This window comes from Phlebotomus papatasi, chromosome 2, assembly GCF_024763615.1.
Source record: "Phlebotomus papatasi isolate M1 chromosome 2, Ppap_2.1, whole genome shotgun sequence".
Taxonomy (NCBI): Eukaryota; Metazoa; Arthropoda; class Insecta; order Diptera; family Psychodidae; genus Phlebotomus; species Phlebotomus papatasi.
In genome coordinates, this window is record NC_077223.1 from 63,119,693 (window position 1) to 63,145,152 (window position 25,460).

The following is a 25,460-nucleotide window of genomic DNA, read 5'->3' on the forward strand; positions in this document are numbered from 1 at the left end:
CTTTTTTTTTCTTTTGTTGATCTTCCCCACTCAGACGATTTAAAATATAAAATGACCAGTGATAAGCCCAGATAAGCTTATGGTAGCTGAGATTCTTTACAGGTGACCTCGAAATGCGTGCAACTTGGGGTGCTTGCAACTCGGAATGCGTGAAAATTCGATTGTGATTTGAATTTTTCTGGGTAAAGAATAGCGTCGAGCCAATTTCATCCGTTTCGACTGCCGAGAACAGTTTACTCGACGCGATTCTTTACCCCCAAAATTCAACTCACAATCTCACAATCGAATTTTCACGCATTCCGAGTTGCAAGCACCCCGAGTTGCACGCATTTCGAGGTCACCGGTAAAGAATCTCAGCTACCATAAGCTTATCTGGGCTATCACTGGTTTGTTATTATTAATAAATTATATGAAACTATAGTAGAGTCTCATAAATCTGAATCTCTCAAAATCAAACAACGCGACGATAGAATTCAAATTGTCAAATATGAGGTTATGTAAAAACAAATCGTGTTTTGGATGATGGAGAATCATTTATCTTCAACGTCCTGAATATTTAGCCACACTATAATCGTATAAAATCAAAAGATCAAAAGCGAATATCTCACCATGAAAAATTGTGTGAAAAGTACAAGCAATTTGTAACGTTTTTTTTTAATATAAAAAATTCCCTCTTAATTTAAAATTGCGGCGAATGGGACGAGATTTGTTTTGGGACAATGGGCGTGTTTGAGTCCTACCGTAATGTTTTTTGTGTCTGTGTTTGTGTGTGGATCCACCAGATAAAGTGACACTTGATCGTTGGGAGGGCAGTCTGGGTCAAGTCACCAAAGAAGACACTTGTGTTAAGAGAGTTTTTCCACCCCACAGTTTGAGTCCTATAAGTAAAGTGAGTGGTCCGGATTGAGGAAGATCACCATCCAGTCTCCACCATCAAGATCTTTCGACGCTCCACTGACACCTTTTCATCGAGGAAGCGGGATACCGCCACCTAGTGTCTCAGTTCACGGTTTCCGGCCGCTTAGCGTCTAAGACACCGATTTGAGGAAGCTAGAAGTCCGTCTTGATTTCTTCTGAAGGAAGAAGGAAGAGAACTCCACTGCAAGCGTCTAACCGCCATCAACTCAAAGGAAACTTCTCCGAGAAAGGAAGCTGCCAGAGTTTTGTGGTCCAGCCAAGGACAAACGCCAGGAACCCAAAGAAAACCCTAAGTACCAATGTCACGATACCATGTAGTGTTGTGGGGTTTCTCATGGGAAATAATATAACTTTTTATATGGGCTGAATCCTTTTGATTCTTATTGGTTGGGTCCTCTGAGGGAGAAATTGAGTTGGAGGGTAGTTCGTGGATATTCCGGGGATTGGTTCTGAGGGAGACTGGGTGAAGACAAGAGAAGAAGTGATGTTCTAAGGTAAGGTTGGCTGGAGGGAAATTGAAAGTGGAAATTTAACTTCAGAGAGAAGTAAGGGGAAGCTTAACCTCAACCCCAAAAATTTTTTATTGTTATAAAAATTGGCGCCCAACAAAACTAAAAACCCACTCTGAGTAATCTAGTGATAATTTTATATGTCTATTTTCAGAGCTAATTGCTTTAATTCTCCATTTGAGGAATATAGTTTTTCATTTTGAACACTATTTAAAATTTTGATGAGCTATTTTAACCACGTAAATCATTTGGGGAAGTAATTTTTTTTTTTGGTATTGCCTGTGATTGATTATAATTCAATTCTTCAGCCCTTTTATAGGAGTAGGGGAAGATATTTAGTCATTAGGTGATATTTATGTTTGTCCTTTATGTTATATGTTCTATATGATCCCACACATTCGCAATTTATGTTCTTTCGGGGGATTCATGAAGCACATTTACTCACGAATTGTACTTTGATACTTGATGCAATTTTTTTTGATCTCTTTGTGAGGCAAATCTATTAAGTCCAACGGAACCTTTGGCACACGCCACAGATTATCATTAGCACAATACCTATTGTATTTTGCTAATTACCAAATTGGATTAATTTTTTTTGTCTTCCAAATTTTTAATTCTCTTCGATAATCCCATGATCGGTTAGTTTTTTTCAATTTAAATTGCCTAATAGATCTGTGGACTTTACGTTTAATTATTCTTTGTCATTTAAATTCTTTTCAGTTTTCATTTATTATATAATATCCTAGTACAAAGTCTTTCTTTTTTTTCGATTTTTTTTTCTTTTCCTTTCGGTAGGAGAAGGTTTGGTTCTTTTTCTTTTCTTAGACTTATACTTTCTTTCCATCTTTTAATTTTCTTTTTCAAATAACCTGAGACAATGGTTGGTACTAGAGCGTCGTCGAAATCCCAAGGCACACAACCAACCACTGCACCTACTGACCCTACACCTGGGCCTTCCAGACCTCGTGAGGGACAGGAAGTTCGCAGAACTTCTTTTCCTGGTGTTCTCGGTGGACATGATTCGGATTCATCTGAGCCTCCGGAGACCCCGGCGACTCAGATTATGGGCCGTGGCCGTGGTACTCCAGTGAGCGGTCTATTGGAGAGAAGATTTGCTGGTATTGAAAGACGGCATGAGGAGGTCTTGGGAAAGATGAGCCAATATGAGAGCGTAATTAACACGCTCAGTACAACGGTCAATCGCTTGGTGGATCGTTTTGATGCTCTTCAGCTTCGAGATGTAGAAGTCGCTCGGGGTACTGCAGGATCTCGTGCGAATTTGGGGAATAGAACTCAGTTCTTTTCTACGGAAAGTCTTGCATGGGATGAAGGTGACATCGTGCAGCCTAATAATGCATTGCGAGGTGAGCAAAGAAATGATAGATACCGTCAGGATAGATCGCATGAAAACCCTCAAGATCATATTCGCGAATCTCTCGGCTCTCAAATTAACAATGTCCGAACAAACCCGTCTACTTTTGGAGAAAATCCTTTTAAACCCATACCGATTAAGGATTGGGGTATTTCTTATTCAGGGGATGCTAGTGGGAATCGTGTTCAAACATTTTTGCGCGAAATTGAGCGCATGGCGACAGTCCAAAGAGTGCCAGTGGATTCGGTGCTTTCCTCTATCCATTGTTGTCTCATGGGTGATGCACTGCGTTGGTATAAGTCATGCGACATATTCACCACCTGGCAGAATTTTTCACGCGCAATAAAAAATACCTTTGGTCGTTCAGATACGGACGAGGTAATCAGGAAGAAGATTGAGGAGCGTAAGCAGAGGGAAGGGGAGAGAATGGGGGTCTTTCTCTCTGATATGAGAGCACTTTTCCGCGAATTGGAAGTGAGTCTGGATGAGAGGACGAAGATTAGATACATCCGTAGAAATCTTCTGCCTCAAATTAGAGATTCAATTCTCGTGCGTAATTTCTCCACTCTGCAAGAGTTGGAGGATGCTCTTCGCATTATCGATGATAATATCGTTATGAACCCCAAACCTTCACGATCGCGTAATTCTCAAGTCTCTGCCGTGGAATCTCGAGCCAATGGAAACATTGCGCCAAGACGTTTTAATAATTCCAATCCCAACCGCAGAAGCACTCAGTACAGAAATAATTCTAATAATAATTCAAATAATAATTCTAATAATAGATCCAATTCTAATAATCGATCCACTTCATTTAATCGACTTTGTGTCAACTGTTTTCTTTCTAATCATCCTGTTAATGAATGTACACAGCCACGTCGTGCAAATATCCTTTGCTATGGTTGTGGTCGGGTGGATGTAACCCGCCAGGATTGCCCAAATTGTCGTGTCTCGGGGGAAGAAAATTTGGGGCAATAAAGAGGACGATTGTCTCCAGAACTTATAGGAATTCTGTCCTCAAAGAATTGCGTCCTAAAAATCCCAAACGTGTCAGTAGACAGAATAATTCCAAGGGTAATGTGGATGAATACATTTACGATGAATACGATAGTTTTAATTTAGTTGCTTCCGAAAATTCAAATGATCTCAATAATTCCTTTCAAGAAAACCTTTTACCCGATACTTTAAATATTTCTACAAATGATACCTGTGAGTTTGATGTTCAGCATAGGGAAACGCTTTACGGAGAAAATGAGGATCTTACCGGGGAACGCCATGAAATAATCCCTATAGACAGTCCTGTAAACCAAATAATGGCTCGTAATGACGAGTTATTGGTGGATATTTCAGATGCCCATCATGTTAGCAACATTGTTGTTGATCCCAAGTCTCAATCTGAGAATCCTCAGTTCACCATTTTTGAGGTTAATGATGCCTCTTTAGGAATCCCATTCGAGGGAGATCCGCGGCCTTATATAATCGTGAAAATCTTTGACCGCGAAATGGTAGGATTGATGGACAGTGGGGCAACACACACTTGTTTTGGGGCCGGGGCGGAGGGATTGTTCAAAGACTTTATTCCCATTAAACGTCCTACTTCCTCTGGTTTCTTTGTCCGTACTGCTGATGGTCGTATCCATGAGTGCACGGAACTCGTGGACATTCCCTTCTCATTTAACGGTGAAACTCATCTACTCCCTGTGTTGGTCGTTCCCAACATAACCTCTCCACTGATTCTAGGTATAGATTTTTGGATTAAGTTTGGGATGAGAATAATCAAACCCATCAGACAAACTGATGTAGCCGAAGTGGGTAAGGAGGGGGGATTTTCTTTTCTTTCCATGGAACAAAAAGAGCGGTTAGATAAAATTCTGTTAACATTTCCTGCGACTTCGTCTGACAGTTTCGGTTGTACAACCCTTATCACCCATGAAATCGATACTGGAACTAACCCTCCAGTACATGATCGCTGTTACCCAGTGCCCACGCATTTAACAAAAGCTGTGGATGAAGAAATAGATAGGCTGGTAAAGCGGGGGGTGATAAAGGAGTGTTCACCATCTCCATGGTTGAACCCAGTTACAGTCAGGGTGAAAAAGGACGGTTCGATCCGTTTATGTTTAGATGCCAGGAAATTAAACGCGATTACTACTCGTGACACTTTCCCGCTCCCTCATATTGAGGCAATTTTGTCCCAATTAACTGGCACATCCTATTTGTCATCGATCGATTTATCAGAGGCTTTCTTTCAAATACCCCTTAAAGAGGATTCTCAGGTCAAGACAGCATTTGCGTTACCGGGGCGGAAACTTTATTGTTTTAAACGCACGCCCTTTGGTTTGGTTAATTCGCCCATGTCGATGGCCCGACTTATGTCCCTTGTCTTAGGCCATGATCTTGAGAGTTCCGTTTATTATTATCTCGATGATATATTGGTTGCCACAGCAGATTATGAGACTCATTTGAAAAGGTTGGAAGAAGTAGCTAAGCGATTGAGAGCAGCGAACCTGACGATAAACTTATCAAAGTCCCGTTTTTGCGTGAGTGAACTTACGTTTTTAGGATTCACTGTGTCTCGTGAGGGTATATCCACAAACTCTGAGAAGGTTAAGGCTATCCTTGATCTCCCGATACCCACTACCTTGAAGGCTTTAAGACAGGTGATAGGGATGCTTTCCTGGTATAGGAAATTTATTCCTAACTTTTCTGCTACTATTCTCCCCATGACCGAGTTATTGAAGGGTAAGCCCACCACAATTGTCTGGACGGAAGGAGCTGATCGCGCCTTCACGGCACTAAAAGAAGCTCTCTCCTCAGCACCAATTCTTGCCACCCCGGATTATAGTAAGCCTTTTCGCGTCAAAACAGATGCCAGTGATTATGGCTGTGGGGGGGTAATTGTGCAGGGGGAGGGGGATGAAGAACGTCCGATAGCGTACATGTCCCGTAAATTTACGGCGGCCGAGCGAAATTATAGTGCCACGGAAAAGGAGCTGTTGGGGGTGCTCTATAGCGTAGAAAAGTTTCAACAGTTTTTATTGGGTGCGAAATTCGTTATTGAGACCGATCATTCCGCGTTGTTGTGGCTATTACGCCTCAAAGATGCGAAAGGGCGTTTAGCTCGTTGGATTTATAGGCTTCAGGGGTTTGATTTTGAAATACGTCATCGTCCTGGGAGGGAAAATATAGTTCCCGATGCTCTCTCGAGATGCTTCGATGTAGAGGCCGTGAGTCAACTTAGTGATCCATGGTACACCTCACTATTCTCCCAAGTCGCCAAAGATCCACAAAAGTACCCCGCCTATCGCATTGATGCAGGTCAACTCTACAAAAATTGCCGAGTGAAGGATTCACTTGGTTGCATTCAGCATCGTTGGAAGTTGGTTGTGCCGAAGGATGATCGCTCTAGTGTCCTCCAGAAGTATCATGATGAGCCTAGTGCTGGTCATTTTGGTTATTTTAAGACATTACATCGTATCCGTGAGTATTATTATTGGCCCAAAATGTCCAAAGATATTGGAAAATATATTAGAGATTGCGACACCTGCAAAGCCTCGAAGTCCCCAAATATGTCTTTGGCTCCCCCTATGGGAAAATTTGTGGAGACCGAGAGACCCTGGCAGACACTCTCCTTGGATTATGTCGGTCCTTTAGTTCGCACTTCCCGCGGATTTACCGATCTTCTAGTTGTCACAGATCGATTTAGCAAATTCGTCCTTGTGTTTCCCTTAAGGAATGCAAAGACACCGGCATTAATTGATACCTTGGAGAGTCGCGTCTTTAGTGTATTTGGTGTCCCACAAACCATCTTGTCCGATAATGGAGTGCAATTTACATCAAATCTTTTTAAAGAATTTTTAAAATCATACTCCATTACCCATTGGAAAACCGCATTATATCACCCTCAGTCTAATCCCACTGAGAGAGTGAATAGAGTTCTAATCACAGCCATTAAATCTTTTATTAAGAAAGAGCATAAGGAATGGGCTGATAATATTTATAAAATTCAGTCCGCCATTAACTCCTCTGTTCACGAAAGTTCCAAAGAAACTCCCTACTTTTTAAATTTTGGTCAGCAAATGGTCACAAATGCGGATCAATATTCCATCATCAATGCTAATCCTCCTGTAGACTTTCCTACTCGCTTAAAAACCCTAGAGTCTCTTCGTACAAAAATTCCGGAACGATTGAGACAAGCCCACGATTCAAGAGCGGGTCAATATAACCTTCGCAAAAGGCCTCAAAAATTTAAACCTGGGGATATCGTGTGGCGTCGGAATTTTGGCCAATCTGACATGGTGCGGGGGGTACAACATAAGTTCCTGCCATGGGTTAAATGCAGAGTTATTTCCTGCCAAGGGGATACATATGAGCTGCAGGATTTGGATTCTAAGAAAATTGGGAAGTATCATAAGAAAGATATTAAACCCGATTAAGCTGACGATGATTTTTGTTTCCCATTTTTTTTTTCGAGAAGTTTAGGTCTCTCAAGATTTATCTTTATTTTTATTTCTTAATTTCCCACAGAGATTGTTTTTTTATTATATTTTTCCCGAAGGATTCTAATCTATTGAAGGAAAATCTGGGCAATGCTCAGTATTGTTGTACGTAACTCCTTCACTTTTCATTTTTGCACCTTTGACTTTGAGTTTGTCTCCAATTGGAGGAACGGATTTTATATCCCACTCAGTCAGTCAAAGTGCCATTCTTATTTATAATTTTTTTTTCTCTCGATGATTGCATCATATCATCATCGGAAGATTCGAACTTCTTCTACCCGGATGGTACCCCGGCGAAGAAGGTATTTTATCATAACCATATAGCTTGGTTTTAGTTGTCCAGTAAGCTTTACTGTGGCGATACTTTGTAGAGGATTTTCATGTTGTGCTTTCAAATGACTCCCGGAGCTAATAGAGCCCCGAAGTTATTTCGCCCTGCATGGGTTAGAGTTTTGTTGGCCTCGGTTGTTCGTGAGCAAGCCACATGGGAATAATTTATCCCTCTTCTTTTCTTCTTAACCCGAATCTTCCAAACAAATTTCCTACCTTTTAATCCTTCTTTTAAGCTACGTACTCTTGCGTTCATTGTGGTTCATTTTACGCGCGTAATGTTAAAACATGCGTGTTTCAGACTTATTTCTTTTGCATTGATTTGAAAATTCAAGGACCTTCAGTCTTGTCTCTTGCGAGGTTGAAGATCTGGGCCGAGGATTGTATTCTTTCCTCCGGCTGGACAGTGTCCACTCCGATGGCTGTCGAGGGGGCCAATGTAGCGCCCATTAAAATTGGTCGGACAGTGCTTTGCGAGTCTCCGCTTTCCGTTCGGATGTACGGGACCGGATGTGATCGAGCACGTCTGTCTCCCGGCCATTGTCTTTTTGAAGACAACCCTCTTTGTCTCCAGGACATCAATACCGTCATGGCTCCTTCATAGTCAAAATAGGAGAGCCCAATGGAAATGCCGCCGATTTTGAACAAGTCAATCTATAGTCGCTCAGCCATTATCAAAGTTATGGAAAAAGAATGGGGGACATCTGAAGAAGGCCTCCAAAACCTGATACTGATGCGAAGTACCCAAAACGGCGCGTATCCCAAAAGATGTCCTGTGAAAAGTCTACAGCAGCTGAATTGTAGAAGGCTGTCTGCTAGTAGAAGGTTCTTTACCTGATATGATGGAGTGATGTAATCAGACACCGAAAATGAACGTCAGCTATCCTTCATTATCGGTAACCCAGCCCAATACTAACAAATTCCGGCAGACTCACGATGATCTCCAACACAATTAATGCAGCCTGGACAGTTCAAACAAGTTCGATCTGCTCATATTGGTCTACGGCACCGCCAGTGTGATTCAGACTACCCGAACCAGTTCTGACAGTCTCGAATGAGCCCAAGTAAATTCATGAAGCTCATAAACTTTTGGATCATCGTGATTGGAGGTCGAGCCAAATCCTCCGGAGAGTGGTCCCGTGGTCGCGATTCAGGGGTGTAAGGGAAGTCCGCGTCCTGTGTTGATGTCGGAGGTGGAGATTCGATTGCCTCTTGAATCCTTGTTGTTTTGGACCCCTTGCTCACCGGTGTGCATTTCTTGCTGGAGAGACGGTAGAGTCGAGTAGGTGTTCTGAGACTGGTCATGTAGAGGAGTTTGACGGTCCATAAAACTTAATTCTAGGTCTGGGAAGCACAATGAACCAACGATCCTAATTTACCCTTCCTGGTTCCTTATAATTTTCCCAGCTGGAAATCTGCTCTATGAGCATGAGGAGGAAATGTTGAATGGGTTCAAATAGAGTACAATCGGTAGCACTTTTCCTTTATTTGCTGTGATAAAATCTCTCTGTGGTCTCTTTTTTTTTTTATTCTGAAACTTTTCTTTTCCTAGTTATTCTTTAAGTCTTGATGAGACACCTAAACATCTCAATATATCTCTTTAAATTTTATTTCTCTTTATTTAATACCAATCTTTGACTTCCCGCTCTGACGTTGCGATCAACGGATCCTACACATCCTCTTCTGTATATATTTTCCTTTTCCTTTACATTCACCCTTTTAAGGTGCTTTCCAATCTTCATTGGGAGATCGGAGTAAGGACAGGATGGGGGAGAACTTCGTGATCTACATCTGAGATAGAGGGGGAATATTCCATTAACCCACGTAAAATTATTTTTCTTTTTTTTTCTTTTTTTTTCTTTTGTGAACTAAGAGGAGATGTAACGTTTTTTTTTAATATAAAAAATTCCCTCTTAATTTAAAATTGCGGCGAATGGGACGAGATTTGTTTTGGGACAATGGGCGTGTTTGAGTCCTACCGTAATGTTTTTTGTGTCTGTGTTTGTGTGTGGATCCACCAGATAAAGTGACACTTGATCGTTGGGAGGGCAGTCTGGGTCAAGTCACCAAAGAAGACACTTGTGTTAAGAGAGTTTTTCCACCCCACAGTTTGAGTCCTATAAGTAAAGTGAGTGGTCCGGATTGAGGAAGATCACCATCCAGTCTCCACCATCAAGATCTTTCGACGCTCCACTGACACCTTTTCATCGAGGAAGCGGGATACCGCCACCTAGTGTCTCAGTTCACGGTTTCCGGCCGCTTAGCGTCTAAGACACCGATTTGAGGAAGCTAGAAGTCCGTCTTGATTTCTTCTGAAGGAAGAAGGAAGAGAACTCCACTGCAAGCGTCTAACCGCCATCAACTCAAAGGAAACTTCTCCGAGAAAGGAAGCTGCCAGAGTTTTGTGGTCCAGCCAAGGACAAACGCCAGGAACCCAAAGAAAACCCTAAGTACCAATGTCACGATACCATGTAGTGTTGTGGGGTTTCTCATGGGAAATAATATAACTTTTTATATGGGCTGAATCCTTTTGATTCTTATTGGTTGGGTCCTCTGAGGGAGAAATTGAGTTGGAGGGTAGTTCGTGGATATTCCGGGGATTGGTTCTGAGGGAGACTGGGTGAAGACAAGAGAAGAAGTGATGTTCTAAGGTAAGGTTGGCTGGAGGGAAATTGAAAGTGGAAATTTAACTTCAGAGAGAAGTAAGGGGAAGCTTAACCTCAACCCCAAAAATTTTTTATTGTTATAAATTCAGTTAACGCTTATATGGTCAGACGGGTAGGACAGTTGCACTTCTTACAGTTATGGCTTATATTTTATTAAAATGAAAAATTTAAATTATTTATAAAGTAAAAATGAAAAACAAAATAGGCGGAATATAGGCCTGAATGTCCCATATAATTTTTCCAAAGAATTGAACCCTTATCGAATACCCAGAACCACATATGTTTGAGGTAATAAATTAAGAAAATTAATTTCTGTGACCAGGCTGCCCCTTGTAATATTCTTTTATAACGTGGCCAATGCAATGGTGAAATAAATGGACTGATGAATGACTTGAATTTCAATTTCGAGACGTTTTTGAAAAATATACTTTTCAATGAAAAAGATTTCTCGGAATTGTTTCATCTGAAATCCTAAAACCAAATATTTACAGTTAGCAGATGAGTTAGTGTAGTCCATGAACGAAGGATTTTTGAAAAAAAAAATAAAATTTGAATTTTTGGGAGACTCTTATAAAATAACTGCTCTGTCTTTGAGTTCAAGCAGTCAAATACAAATTTTGCTGTATTTTATATCACGTTTCATTTTGTAGAATAACTTGTGATGCTTGTGATCAAGAAAATAGAATAAAATCCTTCTTTCAAGGACTATAGTATAAATTCATCAGTTGAACTAATAGGGAAAGTACTCTCCCTTTGAACGTTCATGCCTTCGAATAACGTGAATTTTTCTTTTAGTTTTCCTAAGAAACTTACACATATCTATTAAATATTACGTCGGTTGCGGCTACCTCTGTCGTATCTGCATTTCTTTTGTGTCAGCATTTCACGCAAGAGGGGACGTCTGTATTGTAGTTAAGATTAAGATTAAGATTTGTCTATGGGTCGGTTATATTCCTTGCGGAACCGCTGCACCCAGGCCACTTATTTGGGCCCATTATGCACTCCCCATTCTCCTGTTCTATCTTAACCCCCAAGGCGAGTAAACCTGCTCCATATCACAGTGCTCTGTGTGCTTTCTGATACACACAGTACCGCTTTATATCACGGTAAACCAACCTTGGTTTGTGGATCTGGGCAGTGAATGAGTATTTGTATTCGACTGAACTCTGCATGTCGAAACTTATTTCCTATACCAACCTCTCTTTTTAGGCGGTTCATTGTCAATGTATTGGCATTACTTTTGCATTCATTCACTGGACGAATTCGAGACTATTACAGCAGCTGAAAAATCTGCAGCTGCCTAGTCCCGAACCCGAACCCTCGACCTCACAGTCACAGAGTCACTGATCTATCCACTGATCCACTGAGGCCCCTGTATTGTAGTTGCTCTGAATGCAGATACAAAACAAATGCAGATACGACAGAGGTAGCCGCAACTGACGATTAGTTGGCTTATCATGAATTGTTGATAATTCTGTGATAATTTAGTGTAAATCTCTTACGAAAATCAAAAGGAATTTACATTATTCGAAGGCATAAATGTTCGAAGGGAGAGCACTTTCCCCTACCGAGAAATATTGTCCATAGAAAAATAAGTTTTTTCAAAAAAAAAAATCTGAAAAATCAGGTATCAATGGCTGAATTTTTAAAATGAAAATTTTAGAAAGTGCAGTTTAAATATTGTGTATTGTTTAAATACATGCCTAAGAACTTGAATTAATTTTTTATGTTGAAAAAAAAAACAAAGAAAAAATATTATGTTTTTTAGTCTTCTTGACCCACGTAATCCCCTTTAGTATTCAAGCAATAAGTAAAGGGATTTTAAAGTGGGGAAAGAAGAGATTGTGAGCGGTTTGTGGTCAAAACACAAAATTAAAGATTTAAACAAAAAACATCTTTCTCACAAATCTTGCACAAATCACAATTCGATATTTTTATTTATTTTTTAAATTTATTGACCGTGAAATACAGGACGAACAGTCAGGATAGTTTTTAGCCGATTTCTAAGATATTACACATTTAAAAAGTTTCACCCACACAAACTTCCGAATTGATTTGCCTCAATATTTGTCCGGATTCCGCGTTGAACGGTATGACCGGCATTATAAGCTTACACCACAGACACCACATCTTAGATATTTTTTTGGAAGGGACTTCAAAAACTATTTTACCTTTAAAAATTAGGTAATTGCAATAGAAATACCCGAAATATTTGAAAAATCTTGTTTATTTATTTGAAGACCGAGGACGACAGTCAAAACTTAACATTTCAGTCTAAAAAAAAGCTATTTAACGTATAGTAAGAAAAAACTGTCACCTGATCATTTACATTTAAAAGTTTAAAGTATATTTTTTTACCTCAACATTACAAATTTTTGCCTCAACATCGATTAGAAATTGAAGTCATATGGAAGATTATTACGCAGCTTTCGTAAGCTGCCTTTATATTTGCTCAGCTAACATTTCAATTCCAAGAATTAAAATATTAGCTGTCTCATAATGGTCTATTTATTTGGAAAGACAGAAAGCTAGAAAAAAAATCACCTTCAGATTAAGTTCAAATATCTCGCAAACATTTAATTATTTTGATTTTGCATTATTAATTGAGGAAAGATATTCTTCTTTGTGATGACTCAAGTAAGACTTAGGCGTGAAATTGTTCTTACAATGGCATTTTAAAAACGTTGTTTGGTAATGTGGTGTTGCACACGGTAACATTAATGACATTTAACCAAACTTGGTCGAAGTTTGAAAGAAAATTTTAAATTCGTAGTTTATTTGATCAGAAATCGTATTAGTCTGCAGAATGCCTCTCATGGAACTAGTATCTGATAAATTAAGTGAACTTTTCGGTCAGACTACTTTCGGTATAAGATATTCAAGCTCAAATTCTTTAATAAAAGGCTTTCTAAAGAGCATTGTGTACACCAGACTTAAATACTTTCATCCCTTTGAAAATTTCAGCCAAAGAAGAATGTGTTTTTGCTGGATGATGATTGTGGGAAAAGAAGGGTTCCACAGAGAGACACCAATAAAGGGCATGACTTTGATTTTTTTCCCACTCATTAAATTCACCACAAGATATGAAACTGTGGGAGTAATTGAGTGATAATGCGGTGAGTAGTGAGAATGGGTAGAAATTCTTGGTGAGTGCAGAAGCTCATTAACAGCCATTGCTCAGCTCCTACCAAGTGTAAGCAATTTAGCAGATCCCCGAAATAAGACTCCCTAAAATTGTAATCCCCTTAAGACGCTCACTTTGCAAAGTATCTTACCTCCACGGAATGTGTTTATTATGCTCAAGTGTTGTGCGAGGGTGTAGAAAATCATCACTCTCCCTGAGTTTTAGTACAGCTTTTTGTGAGCAATTACACACGAGTATCGTGTGGCAGTCTTGGCAATTGCCATATTACCGTAGTTTCCTCTGAGAGATAAAAAGCTCAGTGATAGTTGAGCTACTCACTATACAGACGATACCAGACTCTTCACTACATTTCATATTATAGTTTGTTTTATATACTTTATAAATGAAAATGAACATTACCGACTATTTTCCTGGTAGAAAATTCTAATGAGCTTCAGATAGATGGGTTCTTTCTGACACTTTGGTTAAGTTTCTGGAAAATACACATAGTTGAATTTTGTTGAAAGCATTTTAATAATGTATACTTACAAAGTTTCAAATATGATGAACATAATTGCATAAATTTTGGAATAAATCTGAAATCACTCAACATAACGCAAATTGTGGTTGATTGTGTAACAAGTCTTAACAATTTGAGGCAGTAATTTGTTGAATTGAGTTAAACAACAATCAAATGCAACACAGTAGAAAAAGTTTAAATTCACAATGTATTTTTATTAGTCTATCATTCGAGCTAATTGCAGAAATTTGTAAATTTGTTACTGACGGCTTAATAGGAGGATAGGGTAGCTATACTTATACCAATTTTGAATTATTGTAAAATGAGACTGTTTTACAAAAAGATAACAAACAAACGTACAACTTACTATGAATAACGATTGAATTTATAGGGTCAATATAAGGATCACTAAATACTAGTAGTTGTAATAGTAGTAAAAATAATTCTTAAATTTTACTTGTGATAAAATTGTTTGATAGATGGATATATAGATATATTTATTCATTAGCAATGCCTATAAGGAACAGAGCAAGAGAGGCAAAAAGTACATTGTAGTTTTAAGTGGCCACCGCCGTCTTGCGTTGAAGGACAATAATATATTTTAAGAGATCTACTTTTGGTTGCAATGTTATGGTTTTAATGACAAAAGATACCCTGTTATAAAAATGAACCCTGTTATAAAAAAATTACTATTCGAACGATTCGAACAATGGACCAAAAATAAACTCAGGCTGATCTTTGAGTATTTTGAGCCTGTAAAATTTAGCAATAAAGGATTAAGAAAAAGAAATTTATCCAAAGGACCTCTAATCGATGAGCCGAAACCCTCAGTGCATAACAGTTTGGGATTTACTGTGTAATTTTACAGGCTAAATATTTTCGAGGATCAGTCTGAGTCTTTGAACCCTAGGATAACTTTGATAATTATGTTAATAACTTACCTGAGGAGTGAAAATGATGGAAATCTCCATCATAGGTTGTATATGCTAATAATCCATAGGACTCATAATTTAATACAATCAACCCCCTGGCAAGTTGCCTGAAATTTGAAGCCACTTTCTCATACTTCGATTTAAATTTATATGGGAATTTTTTTGCACTCGCTACCGTTATGCTAGATATTTAAAAAGTGAGAAATTTTTCCGTATTATAAGATACCTTTCCGTATGGAGGGATAAATATACTAAAATTTTGTTTCAATAAATTTTTTCCTCTGAGCACTGTGAGCTGAGTCCGAGTTCAATTTAGGAAAGAATTGGATTCAAATAGCTCCATATAAAAAGACCACTTGCCAGGCGCTTGAATACAATCATTATACAAATTTAGAATGTATCATATCAAAAAAGTAAGAAAAAAACGGTTGATACTGCTCTGTGTTATCCTTTTGGTGCCCTAAGAAGCATTGTAAGAGGAAATGGTTAGCTCTTGCTGAGCTGTGACCGATTGGGACAAAATAATCCATTCCATATCGAATTATCCAGCAACAAAACATAGGAGGAAGTGAGGCACCTTTGAAAGTGGGGCACCTTTGAAATTGGGATTTTTCTAACCTATTTTTAAATAAAATTGAGCATTATCTTGATATAATTTAGGTGCACAAACATATTGAGAAGCTAAATTGAATTATGATATGGCTTAGTTACATAGGAGAAAATCACCAATTTCAAAGGTGCCCCACTTCCCCCTTGTAACAAAGAGAGTCCTGGCCAATCTCACGGAGGCCAATGCACTAACCCCGCGGCAACCCCAACCGATTCTCAGGACTGATGCATTCCAAAACGGATTGCTTTTCCTCAATAATGGTCTCTACATAATAGATAAATTTATGTCCATACTAAAACAAATTCTCCACGTCTGTGTGGGAGAAACTCTTCAATATGGACATAAATTTCTCAAGTGTGTAGAGGCCATAACACAGGTCCGCACTTTGCGCATTCACTTACAATATTTTTGGGACAGAGAGATCGGTAAAGCCGAGAGAGACCACAGCACGGGATCGTGGGCAAGAGAAAAAAGCTATATCACAAGTTCGACAATCCGAATCCGTGAACAAAAATGAAAAGTGGAAAATATTAGGAAATTTTAGGTCATCCCCCGCAAGCCCAAGTGAGAGAATTTACTGTAACGGAGGGACGATCACATTGGAAACAAACAGCCAGGAATCCTTAAATAAGAAAAGGGGAACATACGAATAGAAAAAATGACAAGGAGAAAATGAAGGCAAAAACTGGGCAACTTTTATAGTTATTAATTAGAATAACTAAAGGAATTCTGAAGTAAGGCTAATAAGGAGTTGACAAAATTCTCTCAACAATGAACTGGTGCAATTGACTTTAGAAGGACGTCTCTGGTGATTGCCAGTGAAAATGTTAGTCTCCCTAAGATGAAAACACTTTTTTGGTTTTGCCCAGAGCTTTCGATTGTGATAAATAATTATAAATAAGACAAATAAGAAGATCCCCATCAGGATCGAAAGCTCTGGGCAGAACCAAGAAAGTGTTTTCATATTAGGGTGACTAACATTTTCACTGGCAATCACCGAAGACATCCCTCTAAGCCTAAAGAGTTGACTAAACTTCAGGTGCAGTAAGGAAAGCTGTAGATGTGGATAACTTTGCGTTCAGGGGGTGATTTTGCACCTCTGATTGTCGTAAGCTTTTCTTTAATTCTAGCAGTTAAGAATGATCTTTAGACAATTATGATCACTAAAACATTCTTAAATCAAAGAATTGAAGCAAAGCTTGCGGAAAGCTGGGGTGTAAGGTCACCCACATCTATTGAACACTAGGGGAGACTGGGGCAAAAAGTCACAGAACGGATATTTTATTTTTTTTACAAGATACTCGAGCGCTTCAAAAATTTCTAATTAGCGCAGTTTTATAAGAAATTTACCGCTCTACAACTTTGTGAAAGTAATTTTCCTCTATTTTGTGAGGAAATACGTTTATCGAGCCAATTTCCAAAAGGTAATTTTGTGATTATTCTCAAAAATGCTGGGGCAAATAGTACCAGACATTGGGTATTATCATATTTTGATTCGTTTCATTACAGGCTTCTGTAAATTTGAAAAAATACCTAGAGGACATATTTTCATAGAAAATTTGTTCATCTACATCTTTGTAAAACATCGTTTTCTCTGCGAGAAAAGTGAGAAAACGAGAAAAGCGCTTTTCAAACTATTTTAGAAAAAAAAACACACAAAAGATTACAAATCGTTTGACCAATGCAAACAACAAGTGGCGAGACATGATAATGACGTTTCTTTTCGCCGTGAGACATCAGAAATTGCTTCGCTTTTTTGTTACTTTTTGCTCTATACCTTTTGTTACTTTTTACCCCAAGTGGCCATTTTTAAAAGGATTTCTGGAGAAAAGAACTTTTGTGAAATTTTAAAATAGATAGCGGATTCGTATTAAAAAAAATCCAAATTATTTAGAAAATATTCATCAGTGCATCAATTTTGGAAAATAAGTAGGGGGAGGTGGAGCTACTTTGAGCTGTGGGCTAGATTGTTATACGACTTTTCGCCTATTTCCCAATGAATCTGGTCCTTAGAATTATTTTATTTAGATTCACAATTATTTTGTCTATCCAAATTATATCAAGTTAAAACTCAGTTTCCATTAGAAATATGCGAAAAAATCGTATAACAATGTAGCCCCACAGCTCAAAGTAGCCCCACTTCCCTCTAGGTAATAATTGTTATCTTCTCCAAGGAAAATATTTCAAAAATAGGGCTAAAAATTTCGATATTTTTTATTTTCTAAATTCCTTGTTCGAATTCTAAGAAACTTACGACATTGAAGAAGGTCTATGGAAGCTATCTATAGAAAAAAATTTGAGCCGCTATCTTTTTTACCTTGGAAGATATTGAATTTTGAATTTTTCGATTTGTGACTTTTTGCCCCAATCTCCCCTATCTATTGGACTTATGTCGATCATTTTATTCAGTGGACAAGGATTCCTAAAATATTTATTAATTCATATAGGTCTTGTCCTCTTAAGTCTAATATATAATTTGAAATAAATGCTGTTTTTATAACTACCTCATGTTTACTTACTGTCCCAGTTTCTCCTATATATTCATACAATATTTATATATTATCACTTACGCAAAAATTGTAACATTCCCTTGGTAAAATCTTCCCATAATCCCCTATACTATATTGATTTATTTTATAAATATGTATTGCATGTCATAAGAAGTGAACTCAAAATTGTGAAAATTGTATTAAATTTAAAACTATTTGTTTTGCAAGTACATTTAATATGAAGAACTATTTCCCCTTGTTAACAAAAATCTAAATGATATTAAAGTAATTTTAAGCAAGAGTGAATATACTTCAAAGTTCTCCTTGAAAGTTTAATTGTAACTGAAACAAATACTAAGAATACTGATTCGTGTAACTTGATACAAAATGCTGTGTTCTAAAGCTCATTCAATGACTTCAAAAGTCACGTATTTTCATTGATTAAGTGATAAACTTGTGCAGAAAAGTTGTTTTTAACGCATCCAGAACATTTTCGCTCAATTTTCTCCTCGTCATCCAACTCATACCAAAAATTTATTACCTATTTTTCTTAGCAACAAATAAAGATTTCCTCATATTATGTTTGTTTTGGGGGAAAATTGGTAAATTTACTGCCACAAAAAATGATGAATAAAGTTACTGTTGAGTCATGGGGCGTGATGATAAAGTTTTAGGAGAAACTTTCTAACTCGAATTTATATGGAAAATCCAACTATAAAACTTCTTAAAGGAAACTGCAGTAAATCTCTCAATTTTCCGAAAGTTTATCAATGTGATTAAATTGACGTTAATGGTTTGAAATTTATTTACGTGATAACATTCGTTTTCATAGCAAATTATTGCCTTATTCTTACTTCTTGCTATGAACGTGAAATTGTAAATTCCTATTTGCACTCTGTAAACAATATTTTCACTCACATCGCAAACCTAAAGTTTTCCTCATCAGTATCATATATACCATGAAAATCTATTTGGGCTATTCAGCAATGTGAAACTCAAAGTCAAAGAAACATTCTGAGCTTTGTGAGCTTTTCTTGGTATAACAATATACGAGAAAAGCGCCTGGAGGACTGCAATTTGCAGCACTGAAAATCATCCAGGCCAGTTGTAAAATCATTTCTTGCCAAACATTCTTTTGTGCTATTAGTTATATGAAAGAAAATTGTATACTATAAATAATGTTCAAAGAGCTTTTTTTGTCAGTAAAAAGCTAAATATAGAATTATCAGGAACAGAGAAAATACTGGAATTGATTTTTCTTCCCCAAAAGAATTCCACAAGTTAATACGATAAATTGTCAATTTTGGGTTATTGAAGACGTGTTGATAAGAAATCTGGAGTAAGGCGCATTAGGTAAGATCGAGGATGAGATTTTCAATAATCTCACTTGAGACAATAATGTTGATATACTGATTTACAATGGATCTGGGTAAATTACGAGTGGTCGCACTCAACAGTAAGAGGGATTTGCCTCAACAACCCAATATATGAATCATTACGGTTTTAGGAAAATAGAACAGATAAATGCATAAATGGTATTATGAATTTATTTATTCGAATAAATTTTCTTTTGATTAATGGGGGTTTAATTATTTTTTTTTTATTGGGAAAAAATAAATTAAAAATATATTTTAATGGCACCTCCCATTAAAATATATTTTTAATGGGAGGTGCGACATCTTTGATTTGGGGTAGCTTTGAAATTGGGCCTTTTTCTCCTATTTTCAAATGGAATTGAGGCTTATCATGATGTAATTTAGCTTCGCAATTGGTTTGTTAAGCTAAATTATATCATAATAAGGCCCAGTTTCATTTAAAAATAGGAGAAAAAAGCTCAATTTCAAAGCTGCCCCAATTCAAAGGTACCCCACTTCCCCCTACGTAATATAAAAGCTTTTTACAAAAAGTAAGAATATGTTACTTTGGGACAGTGGATGCTATAAAAGTTTCAGACTGTAAGTTTCAGACTTCACATGGCTTAACTTCACCAAATTTTTATGGCAATGTATAAATGAGCAGTAAAAAAGTAAATTTGAGCAGTAATAAAATAATGTCATACAGTAATAAATATATTGATCAAATTTTGGCAAAGGAAAAATAAAGGGCTTTGCATTCTACATGTAACAATTTTAAATGTTAAACATATAAATTAGACCCATTTTTGTAAAGATTTAAGTTTTTTACTGATCAAAATTAAATATTTACTGCTCACTTTTCATATTTTATTGCTTATTTTGAATTTCTTACTACTCGTTTGTTTTTTGCCATATTGTTATCAATGAGAATATCTTGGAAAATTTTAACTAAGATTTGGATGGTAAGCGCTCAATCATACGGGCTCCAGACCTAAGACTTAGCCATTTGGCTTAATTGTTCTAATTTTTCAACAATCAAGATTTTTTGGAAAAATTTACCTTAGGATTGAATTATTAAGGACAAATGACCTATTAAATTCAGAAAAAGCAATAAAATTGGCGGCTGTTTAGGGTTTTGAGATCTTCGGGAACTGGGCTAAACCTCTAATCTGAAGACCACTTTAGGCTATATCACTTAATTTTTATAATTCTTTATCGGGCAAGACTTTTTGTAAAATTTTGACTTAGGCTTGGATTATTCAAGGCAAACTAACTATTAGGTTCTGAAAACTAATGTTATTTGTTTGGTATTTATGATTTTGAGACTTTCGGGAACTGGGTTAAATCTCTAGTCTCAGAACTCCTTTAAATTCTAGAAAAAAAATAATAAAATTATTTTTGATTTGGTATTGTGAGACCTTCGGGAACTCGGCTAAACCTTTATACGGGCTTCAGACCTAAGGCTTAGCCATCTGGCTTAACTCCTCTAATTCCTTATCAAGGCATGATTTTTTAGGGAATTGTTGTTTAAGAGTAAATATATATGAAGGGCAAAAAATCCATTAGATTTTGAAAAATCAATAAAATTGCTTGTTATTTAGATTTTTGAGACCTTCGAGAACTGGGCTAAACCTCCAGTCTGAAGTCGGCATTAGGGCAGAATCACATTGACAATAAAATGCTCGCCGTAGCCTCATGGTATTTCGTTAATTTACGAATTTTCATTGCAATTCTTACACAAATTTTCCATTACCGTATTACCTTATCTCTTACTCGGTGGTACTAGGTGAAGATAATATAAGAAAACTGAAAAAATAAAACGAAAATACGATAAACAGCAAGCAAAAAAACTAGGATTAATTTCTCTTTCAATTTGTTTTACTCACCGTGTATCGCATTTTCGTTTTATTTCTTCAATTTTCTTATATTACTTTCACCTAGTGCCACCGAGTATGAGATAAGGTAATACGGTAATGGAAAATTTGTGTAAGAATTGCCATGAAAATGCGTAAATTAACGAAATACGGTGAGGCTACGGCGAGTATTTTATTGTCAATGTGATTCTGCCCTTAGTCTGAAAATCGCTTTGTAATTAGAAAAGCATATGGTCATACTGGTTTTAATGCTCGCACTATTGAAAGGGCAACATAATCCTTCAATTTAGAGTCATCTCATTTTTTTTCGATGGTTTACACCCTTCATACCCCTAAGTTTGAAATTTTTTAAACGGTCCAGAGGTCAAACGGTGACCGAAAACAACTTGTGACCTTTTAGAAACCGCTCCATAAAGTGATCTAAGGACCATTAAAATTACGTGCATTTCTTAAACAGGGCCCTTGACAACGTAATTCACACCCGACTTGGAAAAAAATTATGTATAATTGGAAAGGTCTTGTAAACCCTTACGGATTTCCTGTTCCAACGATTTATATACCAATATTAATTTTGATCTGAAATTCAATTATCACACTTCTGAGGTTCTTTAAGCTTGGAAAGGTCTTGGAAACCATAACAAATCTGAATTGGTTCCAATCGATTATGAACTATTTACTAAGTTGTTTACTATTTAATAAGTTAAGTAGGTTCTAACCCCGTAAACGTAAAAAATGCCTTAGTTAGAAAACTATGTGAAACGGTCTAGCTCTTGAAAACTATGTATTATTCAATTAATTAAATAACTAAAAAGTTTTATTACAATGGGTAAATAATGTGAAAAGTATACTATTTAAGTTTAGGGTATAGAATCTATGTTACGAGTATGAGCATTCGGCAAAGCTAAGATGCTTTCTTCCCTATTTCCTAATGTCACTTTCGTAAATATATTCTGTCATAACCAATCACAATTCCGAAATTGATTATGGTCAGCAGTGTAACTTTTCCTGATTTTATAGAAAAGAAACACACGTGAATTATTCGTTTTTTTTACAGATTAAAAGACAAACGATGTGATCCTATACACTTTTGTTATTAAGTGTTCTTCAGAAAGTGCAATCTCGTGTTACTAAGTGTGAGAAGCTTCGATGTAAATCCTATTTCTATATAATTTTAAAATATCAAACTCATGCACTTACAATGAATTTGAAGCTTAAGCTATTTATAATATAGTTTAAAAAAATGCATTGCAAATATTTGCATAAAACTTATAATATTGCATCTTTAATATTTAGACAGAACTTATAAATGTGCATTATATTCCGTATTAATTAATCTTTTCGTGAATGCAACTTTAATGATAAGAAAGCAATAAAAGTTGACTGAAAACTTTCTCATTATTCTAAAGTATTTCTCTGAACTCTATCACTGGATTTCCAAAAGTATATACAAACTTTAAATTCTCTATGGAAATTATTCTAAAGAAATTTGCGGGGAGAATGATGATTAACAAAAAGTTGTACAGATGGTTTTTCTTTAAATTTCTGGAGGGTATGTTTGCAGTTACTTAGTTAGCAAAGTATATGATAACGTGAATGGAAACTTATGAAGCTTATGAATATTTAATTTAATCATATTATTGTTCTATGTCTCCCAAACATGGTCTTTTGCATCTCTGGCGCTTTGCCTTTTATTGATTTGAATTTAGCACTGACAGTTAGGGCAATTAAATTTCTGTCTTGTCTCAAAGTTTGCTGATGGAGATTGCATCTCGAATTTAGGTAACTTGTAATTTGCTACGTGAGCTTATTTTGTGGAACTTTATTTAGTTCTATTATTATGCAAATTTAGAAGAGGAATAAACTAATTTAGTACCAAAGTTCCCACGTGGAACATTCCAACCATTAAGATTTTATTGATTAATGGTTACATAGGAATTATCACTCTCAAAAGAGGATCAATTACGTGACTTTTGGAAAGTTTTTATACGGAGTATCATCGAGGATTAATGAGTCTGTAAAATTATACAGCATCAGTGAAGAAATTTCATGATTTAAAACCAACCACCAAAGCTTCTAAAAAATGTTATACATTTTGGCCAATATCTCTCATATTTGTAATTGGATATTTTATGCAAATTAAAAATTGTAAATGCGGGTAATGAGTGCATAAATTAAATTAAAAAAATTGTTGTAATTAAATAACATGACTTTTACGTTCAAATATTGAAATTAAAATATTTATATTCAAATTAACAATAAACTGTTCAAAAGTCCTCCTATCAATTTATTTCACTAATTGGCAAAATATTTTACAGTTCGAGATACCAATTGCAACAATTTTTCCAATTCACTGAAACATTTTAACCCAAAATTGACCCTTGCTCATTTTTTTTTACTTTTAAAATAAATATCAAAGGGTGGATGTTTTTAGGGATGGGAAAGAAAGTCGTTTTTTTGTGAAATTTTCGCCTGAGTAAATATATTCGAAGTTCAGTGAAACAGAAGAGCTTTGAATTTTTCGAAAGATAGAAAAAACTGCTATTCTTTCAGTAACTCCGTGTTATTTCTCTCTGCCAGCTTTTACTTCCTGGGCCCAAAAGTTATCAGGCGAAACAATTAGAGAGACAATTTGGTGGGGAACAGCCACATAAAAGGCTGTGGGAGTCTTTTGTCCACATCGTGATGCTTTTACCACAGAACGCTCATTAACTGAAATAGCCCACAAGAAGACTGTGCCTGCGTTCATGGGGGAACCACTCTGGGGAAAATGGAAAAGAGTAATGTAACTTTTCGCGTTGCGAGTATTTCTTTATTAAGAGAACTTTTCATGTGAAGGAAGAGCGATAAAGTGGAAAAGACTTCGCGAAATACTGGAACTAATTGCATGAAAACTTGATTAACCAATAGGCGTCTGCCGCTGACTTCGGAAATTCCGCTTTCAAGATTTTGGACGTTTCGATGATATTAGCCTTTTCAGAATTTTAGCTTTCGGGATTTCGGCGCTAACAATTTTACCGCTCGAGAAGTTGATGTATGGGATTTTGGCTTTTAGAAATAGATCATTCGGAATTTCGACTCATATGGGATTTTGGTTTTCAGTATTTTGGCGTTCGTAATGTTGGTGTTTGGAATTTTGGTTTTTCGAAATTTTGTCTTTCCGGGATTTTGACTAATTCAACATTTTGACACATACGGGATTTTAGTTCATTCAGAATTTTGGTCCATTTCAGATTTTGGTTTTTCAAGTTTTTGACTCATTCAGAACTTTGTCTATTCGGGTTTTCCATCCAATCTGGATTTTGGCTTTAAGGATTTTGAGTTCGGAATCTTGGACTTTTCTGGTTTTTGACTGGAACCGAAAAAAAATAAGTTTTCGAAATAAGTAAAAACTCCTAGTTTTGTATTTATTGGACAAGAATAAGTGAAAAAAGACACAAAAACGCCCCTATCTAGTGCCATTACATTGGGGAATTGAAGGGATGAAGACCAGAAGGCGATATTTTACAGTGTTTCACTTCAATGAATTTAAGAATTCATTTCGGACTTTGAACCACCCACATAGTCATGTTGTAAATTTCAAAACCATTTTTAAAAAATTCAAATTTGACTAAATCTATTAGGAAATAAGGCCCTTCAGAGTGGTTTTATATTGACATTCATAAAATATATAAATAAACAACTTTTCGGTCATAAGTAGGCATCTATGGACGACGTAAGTAAGTTAGAGCCGTTTTCCAATTAAACCCAAAACACGATTTTGAAAATGAAGAACGAAGCAATGGCCTTTACACACTGGAAGCAATTTTCGTAAAAAGTCGTTTCCGTTTTTAAACTGACTTTTCCGTTTGATAAAGGAAAATTTTCTTTACAAAAATTGGTCCAAATCAGAGGATATTCGACCTTTGCTCAATCCCGTTAAAAACTATTTTCTCAAAAATTTCTCTAGCAATATCCTCTAGAATTCTCACAAGTTCTCCAGAAAAGGTAAGACGAGAGCTTTTTCAGAGAAATAAGGAAAAAACAGGTAATATGCAGTTGTCATAAAATCAAACAGGAATCCGTCAATGAGTTCAAAACTAAAAGTTGCAAGAAAATCTACTCGCGTGAGGAATTTGATGATCATGATTGCAATACTTAGAATAAAAAAAGCAAAGAAATGTAGATGGAAAATAAGAAGAAAATACTTTAAATAACTGATTGACAATAAATGACTCTACTGTACAAATTAAATTGATATTAATTTTTAAGTATATAAAAAAAGATTA